Genomic DNA, 19,012 nt, shown 5'->3' with positions numbered 1-19,012 from the left:
ACACTGCAACTGAAGAAAAATGATCCTGACGTTATTAGGTCTTTGAAAGGTGGAAAACTGACAGGTCTGAGTGAGTGGCAGAACAAGCTCATGAACTCTCTGTTTATGAATATATAACTCATTCTGCAATGGATTTTTTAAACTGCAGTGTGGGAATATTTCTGAGATAACAAACAGGTTTTTGTTCAAGTCATGAGGAACAGGCAAAAAAAATTAATAAATAATATTTACCATGGACCTTCCTTTTTTTTTTTCCTCCTGTTTATAAGCATTATTTATAAGAAACTTCCCTGCTTCATATTCTTTGCTTTCCTTACCTCTATTCAAATTACATATATCTGAAAAGTCTTATTTGCTGCTTGATTATTTTTTTTACTTTACTGCCAGTACTGGATTTTTTCTTTTTTTTTTTTCTACTAGTATGGTTTATCTAGGAATTTTAGGCAGGCATAGAAATAACGACAGATACAAAAATATTAGAAGCCACATGACTAATTATTTTCTTTTTAAAAAGATAATTAGCAAAACCTATTTATGACAGAGACCATTTTGTCTTTTAAACCTAGCTGTATATGAAAAATTCAGAAGAACGGTGTTTAGGTTGACGGGGACAGAGAAGAGGGAGACCAAGTTGCCTATGATATTTTTAGAGACAGAGATAACAGACAGCCAGGTGTACACATCCCCCTGCTTTTTAGTCTCTGAAACCTCCAGTTAGAGGATCATAAAATTATCACGGTTGGAAAAGACCTTCAGATCATCAAGGGCCATCAGTAAACCATATCCCTTAGTGCCACATCTATGTGTCTCTTAAATACCTCCAGGGATAGGGACTTCACCGCTTCTCTAAGCAGCCAGTTCCAATACTTAACCAACCTCCCCATGAAGAAGTTCTTCCTAATGCCCAATCTAAACCTCCCCAGTGCAATATGAGGCCATTTCCTCTCATCAAGTCACCTGAGAAAGACAAGCACCCTTCTCGCTGAAACCTCCTTTCAGGTAGCTATAGAGACCAGTGAGGTCTCTCCTCAGCCTCCTCTTCTCATCACAGAAGGGGTCGGGTTAGAGACTTAACTATTTGCATTATGCATCACTAGGGAAGTAATGTATTACATTTCAGCAAATACTGGCTGATACAGAGTATTAGGTTGACCTTGCTTTGTTTTCACATGCCTATTCAAGTGGCATAAAGTGACACAATATTTAAAGATGGATATTGCATTATTTAAAGACAGACGTATTTATGTTTATACTTTGGAGATTTTTTATTATTCTTATTCCTAAGAAATTCTAGCAATATTTTCAGTATTCCTACTACAGTTTGGCTGAGAAGATAGCAGAGAGACTTTGGAGTAATAAAAACATCCTACACTAAATAATCCTCTGGCAATTAAGTTATTCTGTTGCTGTTGTTGTTCATTTGTTTTTTAATGGTGAGGTTGCACAGCCAACTCCAGGGGACCCCAATTCCTCTTCATTTATAGACACAAAAACATTTTACCCCTCTTTACCAAAACGTATTCGAAAAAAACAGCTTCTCTAATTCAGGCAAACATACAGCTAACACTTCACATTTGACATGAATTAGTCTGAAAACAGACAGTTTCTTTAGATAAAAACTTAAAAATTTGCTCAGGGTTAGATAAAAACATGATAAACATAACAGACTCTTTTGGGTGTGTTCCTTCAAGATTACTTCTCTGACAGATTTATTACTCCTTATTCTCTGTGCAAAAGGCTCCATGATTGATAAGGAAAATGAAGGAGACCATGGACATCTCCATTATAAGTTGTTTTTTTTTCTGCTAGGATTAACTCTAAGAATTTTTAAATTACTTAAGCAAAAAGGTTTTAGGCAATTCCACATATTTCAGCAAGTTTGCTATTTCCAGATTTTTTTTTTAGTGACTTCAGAGCTCATTCTCAAGTTTAGTGCATTTTAACAGAAACAGTAAATAGTTCACTGATGGTTTTTGTTGCTAAATCCCTGTTGCATTTGAAGACTGTATCACTCTTGAGTCAAACCTTATCGCTACCCTTTTTTTGTTCACTTAGACCACACACCAGAGGAATCCCCAAAAGGGAGGCTGTAATTTTTGCACTCAATCCTCCTCCTATACTCCAATTTCACTATTTTTATTAATCCTACATGTTGTTTTTTGCCTTGACCCATTTTTCAGATGGGGAAAATAGCTATCAACAGCTTCCAAATTGCTGATTTACCTGTCTCTGATACACAACCTTACACCACATGTATCATTTATCAGCAGGCATTAAACCATATAGATTCCAGCTGTTGCAGCAGAGTTTTGTCCTGGAGAAATAAACAGTTGATTTTCAAAACCAGCAATGACTAGGACCTGCCCTGACTAACAAATAGTATTTCCTTGGAGGTGGCATCTGACAATTAAACCATGCTAATTTCTGAAGATCTTTCTTGCTTCATTAAGGATTATTAAGAGATTAACATTTAATCCATTCTAGTATATAAATGATGAAGGGTGTGGAGAAAACGTTGAATCTTGTTCCTCTGGGTACAATTCTCTTTCACCACTTGGGAAGAATAAATTGCTGGTAAAAGGAAGAGGTTAATGGCGCATCTGTTTATTTGTCCTCAAAAAAATAAAAAAAATAAAGAAAATAAAAACCAGACTCATCCCAGCAAGAAGCATGGATTCTGTGAATTGTAATCTCAAAGGTTCCCAATCTTTCTCACACTGCAATATTTACAGTGATTTTGAATCTTTAGAAGATATTTTTGCTCTGACTTGGGAACATATCCTATACCCAATGTACCTAATAATTTGGCTGTTGAAAACCATCCTTCTTTGTCTTTGAGTTTTAACAAGACACATTAGGCACTTGAAAATATTGCGTTCAATACCTTGTGCTCTCTGCCTTAGGAAAGTAAAGAGAAATACTGAAGTAATCCTTATGCCCTTGATTCCTCCTCCTCTCCTAATGAGATATTAAGGGGAGAATAATAAGAGTTGGCTTCTTTCCGATGGCCTTGTTCAGCCTTGACTCACAGAGGTAATAGTTTAAAGAGATGAGATGATGCTGAGCAATCTTGATGTTGTTTCAAAGCATGAATCCTATATTTGCAAATACAGTCTGATCGTGATTCTGTGTTTAACCTCACTGGATAAGAATAATTTAGAGTCCGTAAGAACCATTTACCATTTTCGTTCCTTTTTCCAGTATGGTCCATCTCCAAGATTTTCTTCTCCACCTCCCCTGGGCTTTCTGTCCTTCATTCTCAATTGAAAAATAGGTATAACCACGCATTAGAAATTATGATTGTTTCTCATGAAAATAGCTTGAAGTTTCTGTTCATTGAACTAGAAATTTTTCTCTCTTTTTTTTCCTTCTAGTATAGTTTCTAGGTTATTGGTCCAATGTTACAATTCTATAACTTTAGCATGTAAGAGCTAAATAAATATATACATATATAACAATATATTTCTGATAACTGCTAAAAATAGCTATAAGTTGAGAGTACTTGGTTTTCCCTCAGGAAGACAAAGAATAAAGAAATATTAATTTTGAATAAATTCAGTCTTGATCAAAAACATTATTTTTTAATTCACTCGAATAGTTAGGCATGAGTCAGTTCAATTAAATATTGAAGTTATATTTCCATGAAATGATTGGAGTTATATATTCAAGAATTACTTGCTTTGTTCTACTTACTAATAGACAACAACTGAAAATTACTATAAGGCCTGTTATTAGAATTAAAGCTAAAAAAAATCTATACTTCATTTTTCATTATTTCATTGTTCAAGATCTCCATTATAATGTATTTTTCTCAGCTCCATTATACACACAGCTTTTGTTTAGTGTAATGTTTGCCAGCCATGTTAAATTATACTAACATACATTTGGAAAATCCATACAAGATGCATAAGTTTTGTAAAATAACCCTTTTCTGGGCACCCACAGAAGTTCCACAATATTCTGGGATAGTGCAGAGAGAAGTAGATTTTCTTTTTTGTTTTTGTTGCTGTTAAACAAAGATAAAGATGGATCTCATGGATCCATCAGAGTTCCATACAGAGATGGAACTCTCCATCTAGCCTTAACAAATAATTCAGATACAGTGCTTCCCTACTTGGTCTACAGCATTCAGAATTAGGAAGATTTTTTACAATCCTTTAAAGTTTTGAATACATATGTATTTTTTACCCACTAAAGGAAACTCAGTGGAAGTGAGAGAAAATCAGCAAAAACATAAGACACTGAAGGGAGGGGAAGCCGCCTTTGTAATTTATAATCAGTGTGACTGTTCCTGCTTCTCTCCCTTACTGAAGTCTCCTTGATGCCAATTTCCCTATCTCCCCTTACCTGCTAGGAAGCATATGTATCTCTCAGCTTCCCAAGTTCTAACATTTGCACACAAATGTATCAAAAATGACAGAAAAATGATTTATGATTCCTTCCTTCAATACAGTTTGCATTTTGAGTAAGCCAAACAGATAGTTTCCATTATCCTATATAAAGAACATTAGATAAAAATGCTCAGTTTCTCAATTTTGGACAAAATTAGGAGTGAGCATTTGAAAAATTGAGTCAAAAGAATTCCAAGCAGAACATCTTCATACAAATATGCCATTTGAGCTGCTTTATTTCAATGGGGAAGGTTTCAATGGGGAAGGAATATATATTTCCCCTCTTCAAGTATTAGAAAAAGCGTAGGAGTAAATGAAGGAAAGAGACCTCTTAAATGAGAATAATTTAAGTGAGTCACTGCTATCGTAAGAGATACAGCAAATCTGATTTCTTTTCAGAGATGAGAAAAGCATTTGGGCATTTTGGTTCCATTTACCTGCTTGTACGAACCAAGAACAGATGAGAAACAGTGGGGAAAAAATATTGATGGACTTTCAGGGTATTTCATACCACCCACTCTTGTACAGCTCACAATACTTAAAACATTCTTTACTACATGCTCTTCTTATTTATTTTGCCAGTACCAGCTAATAAACCTCAGTCATCTTCTTAACTGACTATCTAGCAAGACAGAGAATGGTAAAAGCCTACGCTGGCGCTGACAGATTCAAGCTGAATAGGTAGAAAAATGGTGATGTTTCTAAAAGTTGAATTTAAGCTTCGAGCAAATCTGAAACCTCAGGTGAAATGTCGGGATCGCTTCCTGAAGTCCTTTCTGTCCTACAGCAGCAGCCCTATTGGCAGTGCTGAGCAGATCACAAATCCCCTCTCAGTCTGCACCAGTCCCTGTAGCACTGCAGCAGTTTTGCATATCCACGTATAACTCTCATACAAGACAAGACAGGAAAATAATTTGGTTGTCCACACTTTCCTAGGCCTGTTAATTACCTGTTTTCTCTCCTGGTTTGCTCACTCCAGCTGGGAACTGCATCTTCCTCGAATAACGTAGAGCTAGTATTTATTAAGCATTTAACTGACCAAACCAGGTTCAGGAAACACAAATTTGATATTGGAAAATAAACAAAGCAAAGTGGCCAAATGAAATTCTATTTTATCTTGGTCTGCCGAAAGCACTCGCAGCCCAAGTAAGCCCACATTCATCCTCCACCTTGGAACTCCTTATGCTTGCTACTAATATAGATGAACCAAATATAGACTGTAATTCAACTTTGGACACCTGCTGAAGTTTTTCTCCGATACTTTCTGAAGCTCTATTTAACCCAAAGACACCAACGTTCTTTATATTTTAGACACATATATTTGGTACCCTAAATCTTCCCAAAGGAAGAGGGAGTCTGCCAAAGAAAATAATGGTTGGTGCAAAGGCCAAGTCATACAACCTCTCTAACAGATCATCACAGCAACTCTCACAAAGAAAAAAAAGCAGGCAAAGAAAATCCTGTCATGGATAAGTAGTATATAAGAAAAATATGATTGAAAAGAGAGACTGTTTTTAATCATGAATTGCTGAAATTTAGGGTAAACTACCAACATGGTTGTGCTTTATCAAGATATGTAATTACAGCTCCATTTTTGTTGTCCTTTGTGACACAGATTCTAGCAAGGCATTTGCAAAGACTACTCTTATAATGACACACAAGCAGCATATTGCCATTGTAAAACGCCCCCTGAACAAAACAGAGTGTTAATTGAATGTTAAAATTCTGGATTTGGCACTTGGAGGCTTTGTCAGGATTGGAACGAATGGTAGCCCACTGGGAAGCAGGAAAATAATAGCTATCATAACGCTGCTAAGTGCGCTGCAGACTGCTGATTCAAGGACATATGCAGCAGTCAGGTAGATTTAAAGCCGCTATATTCGCATCTGTACGCAGCAGGAATCATGCAAGGCAATGATGTAGGGAATATCTCTATGAATAAAATATAACCCAAGGTTGTTTCTAAAATAAAGGGATCTGTCTGCGCTAGAGTCCGAAAAACTGGTGATTGGCTCCAGCCTGTGTTCTGTGCTAGCTAACACATTTGCTTTTCTTTAAGTTACCTGGCTCTTGCTCAGTACATCTACTACGCATATTAGGGATGTCTAAAGCGCACTGCCTGGGTGAAGCATAGCTGGAGCTGCGGGATCACTGGATTTACAAAACCCTGTCCCAGGCAGCAGCAGCACACAAGTTAAAACTGGCTACCAAGGTGCAGTGGAGATGCTGAAGGGCAGCTGAGTTTGGCACGGCCCTTTGGGTGTCCATACAGCAAAGGCAGCAGAGGCACAGGCAGGTCCATAGTTAGCACAGGTAGGAACGCAGTGCCAGGATGCTTGCTACCACCCAGAATATGCCCACAGGGAGCACTTATGCCCTACACACTGCACGGGACTTTTACAGCTGTTAAGTTAAAGAAGCGCGGGGAAGTTAACACATGCAAAAATGACAGCTTTGCCTTCTGGTGTGGACATGCCATCCGTATAACATCAGTTTCCACAAGTGGCACTGCAAAACTCTTGCACGACTTTGTTTTAGCAGTTTCAGTTCCTTACTAATTAAGGCATCACAAAAATTTTACTGAAGTACGGTAATATAGACAACTTCAGACATGTCAGTTTAGGATCGGTGAAAAACAAGGTTTCATGGAAAAAAAGTTATTACGAAGTTATTTACAGAAGATGTTAACAGAAAAAAATTGCAAATCCAAGACAATCCACCAACAGGTGTCTTCAGGAGCAGCTAGATACAAAAATTCCTACTAGTCCCTGGTAGATTTTCTTAACAAGACAGACAGATTTGATCTCACTTTTCAGACCTCCAGTAATTCACTTGCATGTCATATGTTAATTAAACTGAAGGTGCAAGAGATTTGCAGAAGGACTATGGATGGGTAAGGAACCATCTAAAGGAGAGACCTCTAAAACAGATGGGGATTGACTGGAGGGAGATCACTTGGAGAACCAGAGGACAGCTTTTTTGTTCATTAGTGATTGGCACAGAAAGAGGAGCCCTAGTGGAGTCTGCTGGTGACACAAATTTTGCAGTAACATTGATATAAAAGTCAGCTGGGATATCAAACAAGAGGAATCGCATGACTGAAAACAGGGGAAATAGACAATTGATGTAATTTAATGCTTCTAGGTACAAGGTCACGCATATAATGATGAGCAAGAATTATGGTTATAAACTGAGCATCCTGAAATTAGAAATTGCCTAGGATGTAAGGGATCAAAATGCACTTGTCTTCTGTGGAGGAAGTAGGGAAAAGGAAAAAAGTAAGTTCCTGTGTGGGAAGAGATATTGCCAAGAAGAGGCGGTAAGTACTAATCAGCAGTGTACAAGGCACCGGTTTTGTTTTGAAGGCTCTGAACATTCACGTTCACCTGGGTTAAAATATACAGAATTAAAACCTGAGGAGAAGCAGAGAGGCATTGTAATTAAGGAAAAGGCTTCAATCTTAGGAGAAAAGGCTAAAAGCCTAGCTTGTTTAGGCTAATGATTGCTCTCGGAAAACACTTCAGGGACACACCAGGAAGGGAAAATATACTTTAGCTTAAAAAAAAAGTAATACTGGCATAGGAACAAATGGGTATAAGTCGCCTTGAATACGTTTAGGCAGGACATTAGAGGACAATTTCAAACTATCAGAAGAGAGAGATCCTGGAATGGCCTCCTAGGGCAAAAAAACACAGAACAGCTTGAAGATGGGATTTATCTAATTCATGAAAAGGATTATATGATATATTCACAAGTCACAGCAGAGGACTGCTTCTGATGACCCAGAAGCTCCAGGAATCCTGTCTCCACTGTTCACTGGCAGCTGTATTTTAAATCATGACTTATATTTCATCTTTAAATTAGAAAAATTAAAAAAGGTCTGCTCAATCATAAGAAAATTCATGTCCAATTCTTTTCCAGCCCACATTATGTAGCCATGTCAATTTTTATGAAGAAAGAAGGGAACACTTTACATTTTCCTCAGCTGAAAAATATTATTGCAAGCTACCCTTAAAATCGTCATCTTGTTGAAACCCAACAAATGAAAGGTGTCAATGTCAGGTCTTCCACATGCCTGTCAATCTACAGATATCTCAAGTCTCAGAAATATTTGTGCTACATGATAAATGTGAATAGACAACAATTTTAGAATTTATGAATACATTTCATTTATTCTTATTATAATTTCAAGTATTTTATGTAGTTAAACAGGCATTAAACAACCGATTGTCCCCTTCGAGTGAACACTGGAAATCACTATTAATATTTTGTTTTTATTCTAAGCATTGATCAAAGACAAGTGTGTAGCTTAGCTCTTTTATATTTCCATTGAAAAATGCTAGGCCATAGCACTGAAGTTCATGTTTCCTTATGCTGATTGAAGAGCAGACAACATTTACAAAAAGCGAATAATATTTGCATAGTCAATGAACATCTAATAACATTCAGTAAGACATGTAATGTCAAATTTGCATGAGATATTATCTTTTATAAACAGCTAATGTCTCCCTCATTATCCCCTTCATGAATCTGTTGAGGTTTTTTTTTTCCATTTGTAAGTGTCTCATAATTTTCATTTGATAGGTTATAAAAATAACAACCTGATTTGGATATTAGCTTAAAATGTTAATCACATGTACGCAGCTCAGATTGGATTTGATATAAATCAGTGCTGTCAGAATTTATGCACACTACAATAAGATGTCTCCCATTTTAAAGCATTCGTGATATCAACGTTGCATAGTAAGAAAAAGTTTGATCTGAAATTGTGGATATTAGGATGAGTAGATGCTACTAAGTCTGCTTCATCCACAAAGAATACGTTTGTTTCAGACAATGATTTGTCTGTGATTAATGCTAATTAACTTTATACTCTGGATTAATTTTCTATATAGCAATGAGCAGTCACACTATTACTTGAAGTCTCAGGCTTACATTCATTGGACCTTTATCTTATTCAGTTTTATGAAAGGAACTGGCAGCTTTCACTTCATACTGTTTTGCAGATTAACAGTGAACAGACCATTTTTCTTCCTCTGTTTGAAAACAGAGCAAGATACTTTGCTCACATTCATAAACAGTGAGTGAACAGAGAGGGCTCTATTCTGCCCACCCTCCCCAGGTCCAGGCTGGTATGACTTGGCACTAGTACAGTGGCTTCTAACTTACCCTTTTGTACTGCAAGTAGGATACCAACTTCTGGGGTCTCTCTCAGCTGAAGCTGGATGGAGCATGCACAAAACAGTTTGCAATATAATGAATAGCTTCAGCAGTCAGCCCTCATTATTGCCTGGAAGACTGAATGAGCTCACCCCAGTTGTTCACTGTATTTCAGATATTTCCTATACGTATAGAAGTTTAGATAACATCTCTATTAACTTAACCTTCTCTGTATGTATATATATCATGATCTAAGCAGCTAAAATCATGCATTAAACTCATGCACATTTACAGTAACAAGCTCCAATAAAAGATGGATTGTGTATTCCTGAAACTAGGTATTACTGTTAATTTTGAATTTATTCAAATCTGAAACAATGCTTTCTTTACAAGAGCCCCACTTCTGTTCTCGCACAAGTTACTGATGTGATTAAAATGATTTTCAAACAATTTTTCCCTGAATAACTATGAGAAATCTGAAGCAGAAAAATCAGAAGGTTAATATTTTCATTTTTTTTATGCTTTCCAGCTGAATCCCCAGCCTTGCAGCTCATTTGAAAATGTGACTGCTCGTGTGCAAGTTGACTCCATAGAGTTTCCCCCAGTCTATCACACCCTGAACACTTCCGATGCACAGCACTCGCATAGCCCAGCTGCACAGCGCAGGCAGAACAAGCTCTGTGCTCCTCCAGCATGGTGGTTATGGCTGGTGGAAGTTTGCACAGAAGCACGTGCATCAATTTGTGCCTCAATTTTGCCATTTATAAAGCAGATTCCCTTAGTGCAGACCCCCATTTACAGATAAGGGCTAATGCTTTATTTACACTTTCTCTCTGAACTGACTACAAAACTTTCTTCTTGATTGAACCCTATAAATAGCCACTCATGCCTAACTTCAGTGAGAGGTTATTTCTTATAACTATGAGGAATGCAGTAAATTAGTTTTATCCCTTCATTTTCAAACTCCAGTTGAATAGCTGGAAAGGAGGCAATGGCACTGCTCTTTCAGGCTGATGCAGGTATTTTGCCCCTGGTTTCTATCTCAGTTTTTTTATTTCACTGTTGTTGCCTGAGGTGCGTAAATCATTCACGTATCAAATCATCATAACAGAGACCAAAATGCATTTTATGAAGCCAGGAAGCCCTCAAGGATAGCACAGGGGGTTAAATGAGCACTTTTGTTCAGCTCGTTGCTTTGATCTGGAGGGGACCTTGCCGTGGGCTCTGGCAGCAGCGATGCATGGCCCATGCCGTGACACACCTACCGACTGGCAGAAAGCACCAACATCTATCTCATCCTACTCCATGAGATTTAACTCAGGAGGACAGACAAAGCCAAATACTAATAATGGTAGAAGAGAAGAAATAACTCCATATTCCTATCAGCTGAGCCTTTCTAATTTCTGACCCCAAATTTGGGAGTTAGGATAGAGCCAAGTCTTGCGAGCAGCTGTGGCTGATGCACCAGAACTAACCCTTTCTCAGCAGAAGGGCACATTTTTTCCCTTCCCAGAGCAAGTTACAGTCTGGTTCAGTAGTCAAGGAAGCCAGACCCCAAACTTTTGCATTTTAGCAGTCAGCACAGGTATTTCTTGTGCAGATAGGGCTGCTGGAGTTGGAGGCAGCTTTAAGAAAGACTTTACTGAAGCTGGAAGTAAGGACAGAGGCTTCTGACATCCAGCACACTAGGAGGAGTGGTGCCTTTTCACAACCTCCACCCAGCACTTGCATAAACGTCCTTGCAACAGAAACAGGTTGGATCAGAGAAAAAAAGCAGGTGTACCACAGCTGCAAGAGGCAGAATCATCAGGAAGAGGCTGTTGTCTCAGGCTCAGACAGTATTTCTAGGCAAATGGATAAGGTCACCACATTGCACATTCCTACCTTCTCTGCTGACAGAGATGAACCATCAACATCAGCATGAACCACTAACAGTTACATTGTGCGAGGTTCAAGGGCACAGTAATTCCCTCATGGGAGGGTAGAGATGTTTCACAAGGGGTGAATGAGCACCAGATTCAACATCAGGAACAGCTGGTGCTGTGTATGTTCTTGAGGATGGCGATGGGACAGGCCCGGGCAAAGCCTGCGGAGCTGCCCCATAAGGTGTTGCATGCTGTTGCTGCAGCAGTATCTGGAGATTGGGGTAAAAGTCTCCAGCTTTACCTTCTCCCCAACTTTCTCTGACTTCCTCTGACTGGCAAGTGCATGATTCAGGTCCACACTTGCCAGCAACTTAAAACTAAACATAATACTTATTCTACTGAATCATGGTACATTTTACCTTCTGTTGAAAACTTCCCAAGCAATGCTAATTTTGAGAGTTTATCTCCCTACAATGAAAATGAGATAAACAAGAAGAGAAATTATATCAAAACAAACCTGAAGTATGCAAACACACAGGAATGGTTTGTATCTTCCAAAGCTTTTGCAGATGTACGTTTATTCTGAGTAAATGATAGACCTGCATATATTTCAGGCAAAACAAGAAAAAAGGAGAGAACATCAATATTTATTTTGCTTCTCCAAGAATTCCTGGTTATTAAAGTTACTGCTGTGGCTGTCAATCACAGGTTCAAATCTTATTTGTGCAAATTCAAGTTTACAAATCTGCTTTCCCTATGATAAATTAAAACTTGGAGCGAAACAGAAAGGAGCCAGTGAACTGCTGGAGTCACCATGGAAAGCAATCTGTGCAGTGTGGGCACAACTTTTAATCATAGGCAGTAGAAGTGAAGGAAGAAAGCCAGTCCACAAATGCTAATTAGAGATGATCAGCTCAGCCGTTCATAGGCATATACATGTGCATAACTGCAGCTGCATACAGTTCAGTGAGACTCCCCAGGTCCCAGCATCTCGCATACAGGCTGGACCTAAAATGTACAACCGTCAGCAATCTGGCTGGCTTGAAAATAAAGCCTCACATCAGTAAATCCACTCTAATCTAAGTCCTAGAGAAGCCAATGGAAAAGCTCACATTGAGACTTCTCATTCAACCTGATGGTCCTCAGAGTAAGTCCTTATTCATGCTCATATCACAGCAGCACACTTTCAGGCTGTTTTTCTTTTACACAGGAGATTTTTTTCAGTCTTCAATAGAAGCGAGGTTGGGCCAAATACCTGTAATGATTGCTCCTGTAACCAGTCTCAGTGAACGCAAAGCCATTCACATCTGGTGACACATGAACACGACTGAGCTAATTGGTATAGGATTCTGTTTAGAGTTGTAGACTCTCCACTTTTATTTGAAAGTTTTAAAAGGTATTTATTAGCTACAGAGACGAAAAAATATGCTCGATTAGCAAGACAGTGCGACAACATCATTTCTGAGCTCACAATAAGCTGCTGTCAACTCTTGCAGAGCACACAAAATAGAAGTGGGTTTTACAGCCTGTCACTGTCTCCTGACAGGCAGGTAAGGCACTTGTAATAATCAAAACAAGACTCCTTTCTGGGCTCTAATTTCTCCCTAGGATACACTACAAGATGACAGTCTTCAGCTAGTTCACAACTAGATGATGTTTTTTCTCCCAGCGTAAAAATTGAGCGCCTTCCCAGAGACTACCAGAGAGCTGAGCTCTCCTTCAAACTCTTCTTTCCAAGGCTGACAGGTAACACAGGGGATCCCGAGCCCTGTTTGACACGGGAAAGGTTTGCACCGCTCACCCCTCAGGGATTTTGAGCAGCAGCTGTTACTGGAAGCAGGCAATTCTCTGCTGTTTGTGTTACAAGAAACACCCACCAGATTACCCAACGGGGTCCCCTTTAGGCTCTGTGCTATATAACCATTTCTGAAGCAGTAACAAGAATGTGGGGAAAATGACCATTCGTAACCCTCAGGTTCTTATTCCAGGAGTAACCAAGCCAAGCTCTAACAAAGCCTGAAGATGGATGTTTCAGATGTTAGCATCAGGTTGGAGCACATGTTTAAATTACTTGTAAACAGGTGAAAACAGCAGACCACCCAACTACAGTCCTAAGGTAGCTAAACGGGCAGATTGAAAGTGAGGGCTTCAGACACATTTAATGAGTGAATGTTGATGCTTCCAGACCTGCTGGCCAGATGGTCCTATTTCTACAAAGCCCAAGGATGGAAAAATGTAAAAGCCTCCAGGTGTCTACTGTACATTTCAATCTGTGATAATATTCAAGAGATGACAACTCTCATAAATTAAAACCCCAGGAGGCAAAGCCAAAAACAAAGAATTTATAGAGAAGATATAATTTATGCAGTGACTTATGGAAGCAAAATATCAATTAAAGCAGCTTCCTACAAAAGAACTGTAGTCCATTTATTTAATCCAAAGTTTTTTTTTTTTTTTTTAACTGCTAATCTGGAAGAAACTTATTTCCTAGCCTTCACCATTACTCAAGTTTTCTCCTTCCACTGGACTTACACCACCTGGTTTCTCCTGTTAATGCCAGTTATGTTGCATAATAATATATTATTTACACTTTGCACTAAAATCATGATGAACTTTGATTACAAACCTGGGTGAATCATAATTTGGGCATATAACACCTTAAACACCAGTTTAGACAGCTGTAATTTGCTGATTTCAGTTCAGCAGAAACAGTTTTCATCAGGAATGATTTTGCACTTTTTTTTTAAATTTAAAATATAAAGGTTATTGCTTTCTTGATTGAAGATAACGTGCCTGAGCTATGACGTACCTTAAACCAACTAATGTAAGCAAGGAGCTCTGAAACAAGAGATTTATTTTTCTCAGCTAGGCAGGGAAACACGCTATTGAACTTTTTACAAATACCCATGTGGGTAATCTTATTACAACTTTGGTGCTCTCTAGTTTCAATACAGTAAGGTTTTATGGCATATCACATTTGTACCATACATTCTTTTGTTAAAATTCCAAAGTTCTCCAAGAACAGGAGGTTCTTTATTTTTCATATTTAGCTATATTTTAATATACTGAGATTGTTTATCACCCAGAAGCAGAGCTGTTACCATACAAATACTCACTAAAGGTATGGTTCTGCTGCTGACAGTATTCAGGTAAGGCACTTGAAACAGAAGACATTTAACTAGCAATGTAACAAAAATAAAAATAGAAATTCAAGAGAAGCTAAACCTAAAGCATGAGTTGTTTTTTTCTGAGACTTTTTCCAAATCTAATCACCATCAGGAACCTGCTCACGGAGGCAACTCCATAGCTTTGTCAGTGAATTGTTACTTTCTTATCATCAGTGACATTCGAAAGATTTTATTTTTTCTTTCAGATGATGAACTTTGTGGGTTAGAAAATGTGGTGATGTGTCTTAGCAGGTATATTCAGCGTTAGCTTGCAGTCATTAGTGTACCTATAGAAATCTAGGCCTCATTTTCCTCGATATTGAGATATAAAAATAATTTTTAAAATTATTTTTGAGAAGCATGAGCCTTGTCAAATTAATAATGTCAGCAGTATCTTATGTCCATATTCTTAAAAAGTAACAGCTTGGCTACATAAAATCAAGTTCTTATTTCCTCCTTATCTCTGCTGAAAAACACCTTATTTTACAATTTACTTCACAACTGCCAGATTAGTTACACTATTCACTAGCTCACTTCCTTCCCAAAATCCTATATAAAAAAAGTCCTTAAAAATTATTTTATCTTTTTAGGCTTTCCTTCTTTCAAGATCCCAAACTGAACAAACAGCGGAAGATGGTATGAATTTTGAATAGATGATGGAGACTGCAGGTTTTCCACTGCTGTTAATGTTAATCCATCTCCTTCTCCTTGATATATCTGCAATCTTTATAGACCAATACGATACAGAATTTCTATATTGGCATTCCCTAATGAGCCGAAGCTTCTGCCTGAGAATCTTGTAAACAAGCCTCTCAAATGCTTTCTAAACTCAGTTTTCACTAAGATATCACTACTAATAAAAAATTTAAGTTTAAACCCTACCATGTTTGCCCTGGAAGTTCTACAGTCTAAAGAGTGTAATCCCTGAAGATGTATTTGCCTGCATTAACTGGAAACATGAAACAACAGTTGCTGAGACCATTCAGTAGTAGCGACCTCCTAAACCTCTGTTAATTCTTTAAACAACATCATCAGCTAATCCATTGCACATCAAAGTACAAAAATCTCAGAAAGTTCTTAAGTAATCAGTCTAGAAGCCTGCTCACAGCCAAGTATAATAAATCCATTAGGTCCAAACAAACTAAAAACCTTAGCTCGACCAGTATTTTAAACCAAAAAGAAGCGGGACTAAGAGCTCTCACAAGTGTCCCAAAGAATTTTGCAAGACTCATTTTACATCACCATACATGCATGCAATGATACGACGCAGTCTCTTAGTTTAATCTGGTATTAATCAATGAGAGGTGAAGTACAGCTTTGAATATACATCCCTGGTGTTCTAAATGGTGATCTCATCTTGTAATCGAGTCAGATAAGGAAAAAACCTTTGGGGCTCCCAAGCACCTGTATAAGCACAGAGAACTACTGGGGGCCACAGGTGCTCAAATAATCACAGACCACATCACCTACCAAATAGCTAGAACAAATTTTGGCCCATCAGATCCAAACATGAGCTAATAACTTCGCAGGTTTTGTGCAGTCTCTTTATAATTGCAACCTTCAATGTTTCAGGAGAACAAGTTCTGAGGTCCCTGGCACAGGAGCTCTCAGGCAGGGCAACCTTGACTTCACAAACCCGTTGAGGAAACCAAATACTCAGCATATGTAAATACATTTTATCAGCAGAACTTCAAAATTCTTAATAAAGCTATATCGTTATCATTAGACAGTCAGAATTTAAGCTACTAGCTAAGAATAGTACAAGTCAGTGATGTTATTGGTACTAAATGCATCTCCATTCTCAGTGAGAATAGAAGAAAAGGAGAAAGGGTCTTGGCATCCCTCAGCAATGAGTTATTGGGCTATATGGCAATAAACAGCACTTAGGTTGTAAAAGGAATTGTAAATAGAACCACAAGACCCTGATTTATGTACTACATAGATCCTGGTTTGAGATCTAGATTAGTTCTTTAATAAAGATGTTATCCATCACTGAAAAAGACCTGCCTTGGTTGTTTATTTGCCTATCATGAACAAAGAGTGTTAATTATGTTGTTTCATTTATAGTAGGTCTTCCCTAATATTTACAGTCTGCCACATTGCAATATGTCTTACACAGGAAATATTATATTTTCAATTGAAAATGACTTATTAAATTGAAAGCTTTTTTTTTTGTCATTGTAAGCCATATATTGTATTCCCACTTGCATTGCTACAGAATACAAATGGGAAAAAAATAAAGTGCTTAATTTTACTGTAAGAAAATAAAGTTGCATATTCTTTCAATCATCAATAAAAGCAGTATCACTACAAACAAAATAAAGCTAAGGATTAGCTTCAAGAGTATCAAAATATCATTAACAGTTCTGAAAACATTTCTGCATGTAATGGTATAAATGTCAAGTTGAGACATTCTGGTCTGTTTTCTATTACCTCGAATAGAAATGTCATCAGGAGAGCAGTCCTTACACATTCTTACCTGATATTTGTTTTAGTAATAGGTCCTCTTTTAGGACAAATCCACTACAGAGTTAGATTAAGAGAAAAGGATTCATTTGACCACAGACTAAGTGGAACATGAGCTGATGTCACCTTTGACTTTTCCCAAACTGTAACTGAATGCATTGACAACAACAAAAAACAAATAGAAAAAAACACCACCCACCCCCAAACTCATGCTTTCCAGGCCAAACTGAGTCAGTTGTAATGTTGCAATGAAGCTCAAGCCTCCAGGGATTTACCAACTCCTGACTAGAATGCAACTTCAAAACTGTTATACGTTTTTTCATTACTACTCACTTGTACAAATCATTTAGATTTTTGTTATGAAATTAAGTTTTTCAACCCATGTTTTCATACATTTCAATGACAATTCTATATAAGGTTTTACTATCAAACTTACATAGGCATTTGCACAAGAAATACACAAAAAGCCACACAAACAAAAACTAAACACTAGCTACTACACTGTCATCCAGAAATAGAAGAGATTTTGATACTAAAGCTACAAACTTGTGGTTTGAATTATAGATTATGTCTATTGCAAAGACATAACCCATTTTTCAAAGGAGTTAAGTATAAGCACAATTTGTTGGGTTAAATAGCAGTCAGAAGCCTAATTATGTAATAATCACACTCACATTCAACCTTGTCCAGATACCACTGAAACCAACGAGCATCTTCCATTGATTTCAGAAAGTTCTGCATTACATCCATACTCATTTCCTTCCGACCAATAAAGTGGTGGCATTTTCTCAATATTCTTTTGCAGGCTTCCTTGTTTGCTTCCTCTGTGATCACTACTATCTCTAAAGAAAATAAAATCAAGTAAAATAAAAGATAAATAAAAGGAAGGTAATCTTTTTGCAATACTTCGGTATCCTTTAATCCAGCTTCTGACAGTAATCTACACTGTCATTTTATTATTGTAATGAAGTAGCCAGTCTAAGATTTCTTTATCTGATATCTGTGGATTAGAAATACTGTGATAACAACAACGAGTTCTAGCAATACTCAAGTTTAGAAGACAGAAGAAAAACTTGGACCACCACTTTTTTTTCCCCCAATTTCATCTGAAAACACAAAATGTAAGCACTAAGTCTGATTAAAAATCAAATACCAGACCCTGAAGTTTCTCGAGTCTCTGCAGCTCAGCATTGGCTCAAAAAATGTTTTGGACAAACGTTCAGATAAGGTGAGTTATTTTTTCCTAATTCTATCTTGTAATACTAAGAGTTGCATTTCTTTATCACTGTAGTGCTAGCTTCATCTAAATATGTTATTCCTTCCCTGGTTGTCCAGATTATGTCCTAATTTACGTTTTCATTCTTTTGGCTTTGAACCCATAGTACATTGTTGTGCTTTGTTGTTCCTTTATGTTTGTTTAAGTTAGCCAGAAAGGCAGTACCTAGAACTTTTAGTAAAATCTATTTTATAAAAAGTTATACTTTTGATTTACAGCTCAAAATCTATAAAGACTTTTTTTTCCCTGAATATATTGGGACGCCCGTTATAATTTGATATCATCTTAATGTACTTCCATTCCCTTTCAAGCTTCCCTCTTTCTCTGGGAGAAATTCCAGTCAGTGGCCATGTAGTCCTGATTGAAACAAGCACCAGTCTGACCTTTTAATTTTGTTTTCATTTACTTTAGAGATAACGGAAGACCAACGTTAATGTTTTGTAGCTGGACACCTGTATGTTGTCAATTTTCCTTTAATACCCAGTGGTAAAAAGTGCTTATCTGATGCTCAGCCTATACTCACGCTATCTAAAGTGTTTTTGCTTCTGATTTACATGATTAACTTATTTAATGAGGCAGAAAGAAGGTCTCATCCATTGTAGTTAGTCACAAGTAATGCAGTACTGAATAAACAGTAACAGCACATTAATCTCTCTGACTTTTCATTATTATCCACTAACCGGAATA

The 19,012-nt window shown here is 37.4% G+C and overlaps 1 protein-coding gene across 5 annotated transcripts in view; it reads right to left on the bottom strand.

Moving 5' to 3' along the window:
- The window catches only part of DPP10 (dipeptidyl peptidase like 10), a 486,012-nt gene that overhangs the window by 279,580 nt on the left and 187,420 nt on the right, over positions 1-19,012 (bottom strand). Inside the window, exon 2 of one of the 5 annotated variants that reach the window (XM_083841935.1) lies at positions 3,181-3,258. The exons of the other annotated variants lie outside the window; for them this stretch is intronic. The gene's annotated coding sequence lies outside the window, so the exon portion shown is untranslated. The remainder of the gene's footprint in view (positions 1-3,180; positions 3,259-19,012) is intronic. 5 annotated transcript variants of the gene reach the window in all.

This window comes from Anser anser (genome assembly GCF_964211835.1).
Source record: "Anser anser genome assembly, chromosome: 6".
NCBI lineage: Eukaryota > Metazoa > Chordata > Aves > Anseriformes > Anatidae > Anser > Anser anser.
The sequence above is the reverse complement of the archived record's forward strand: the minus strand, read 5'-3'. Positions and strand labels throughout refer to the sequence as shown.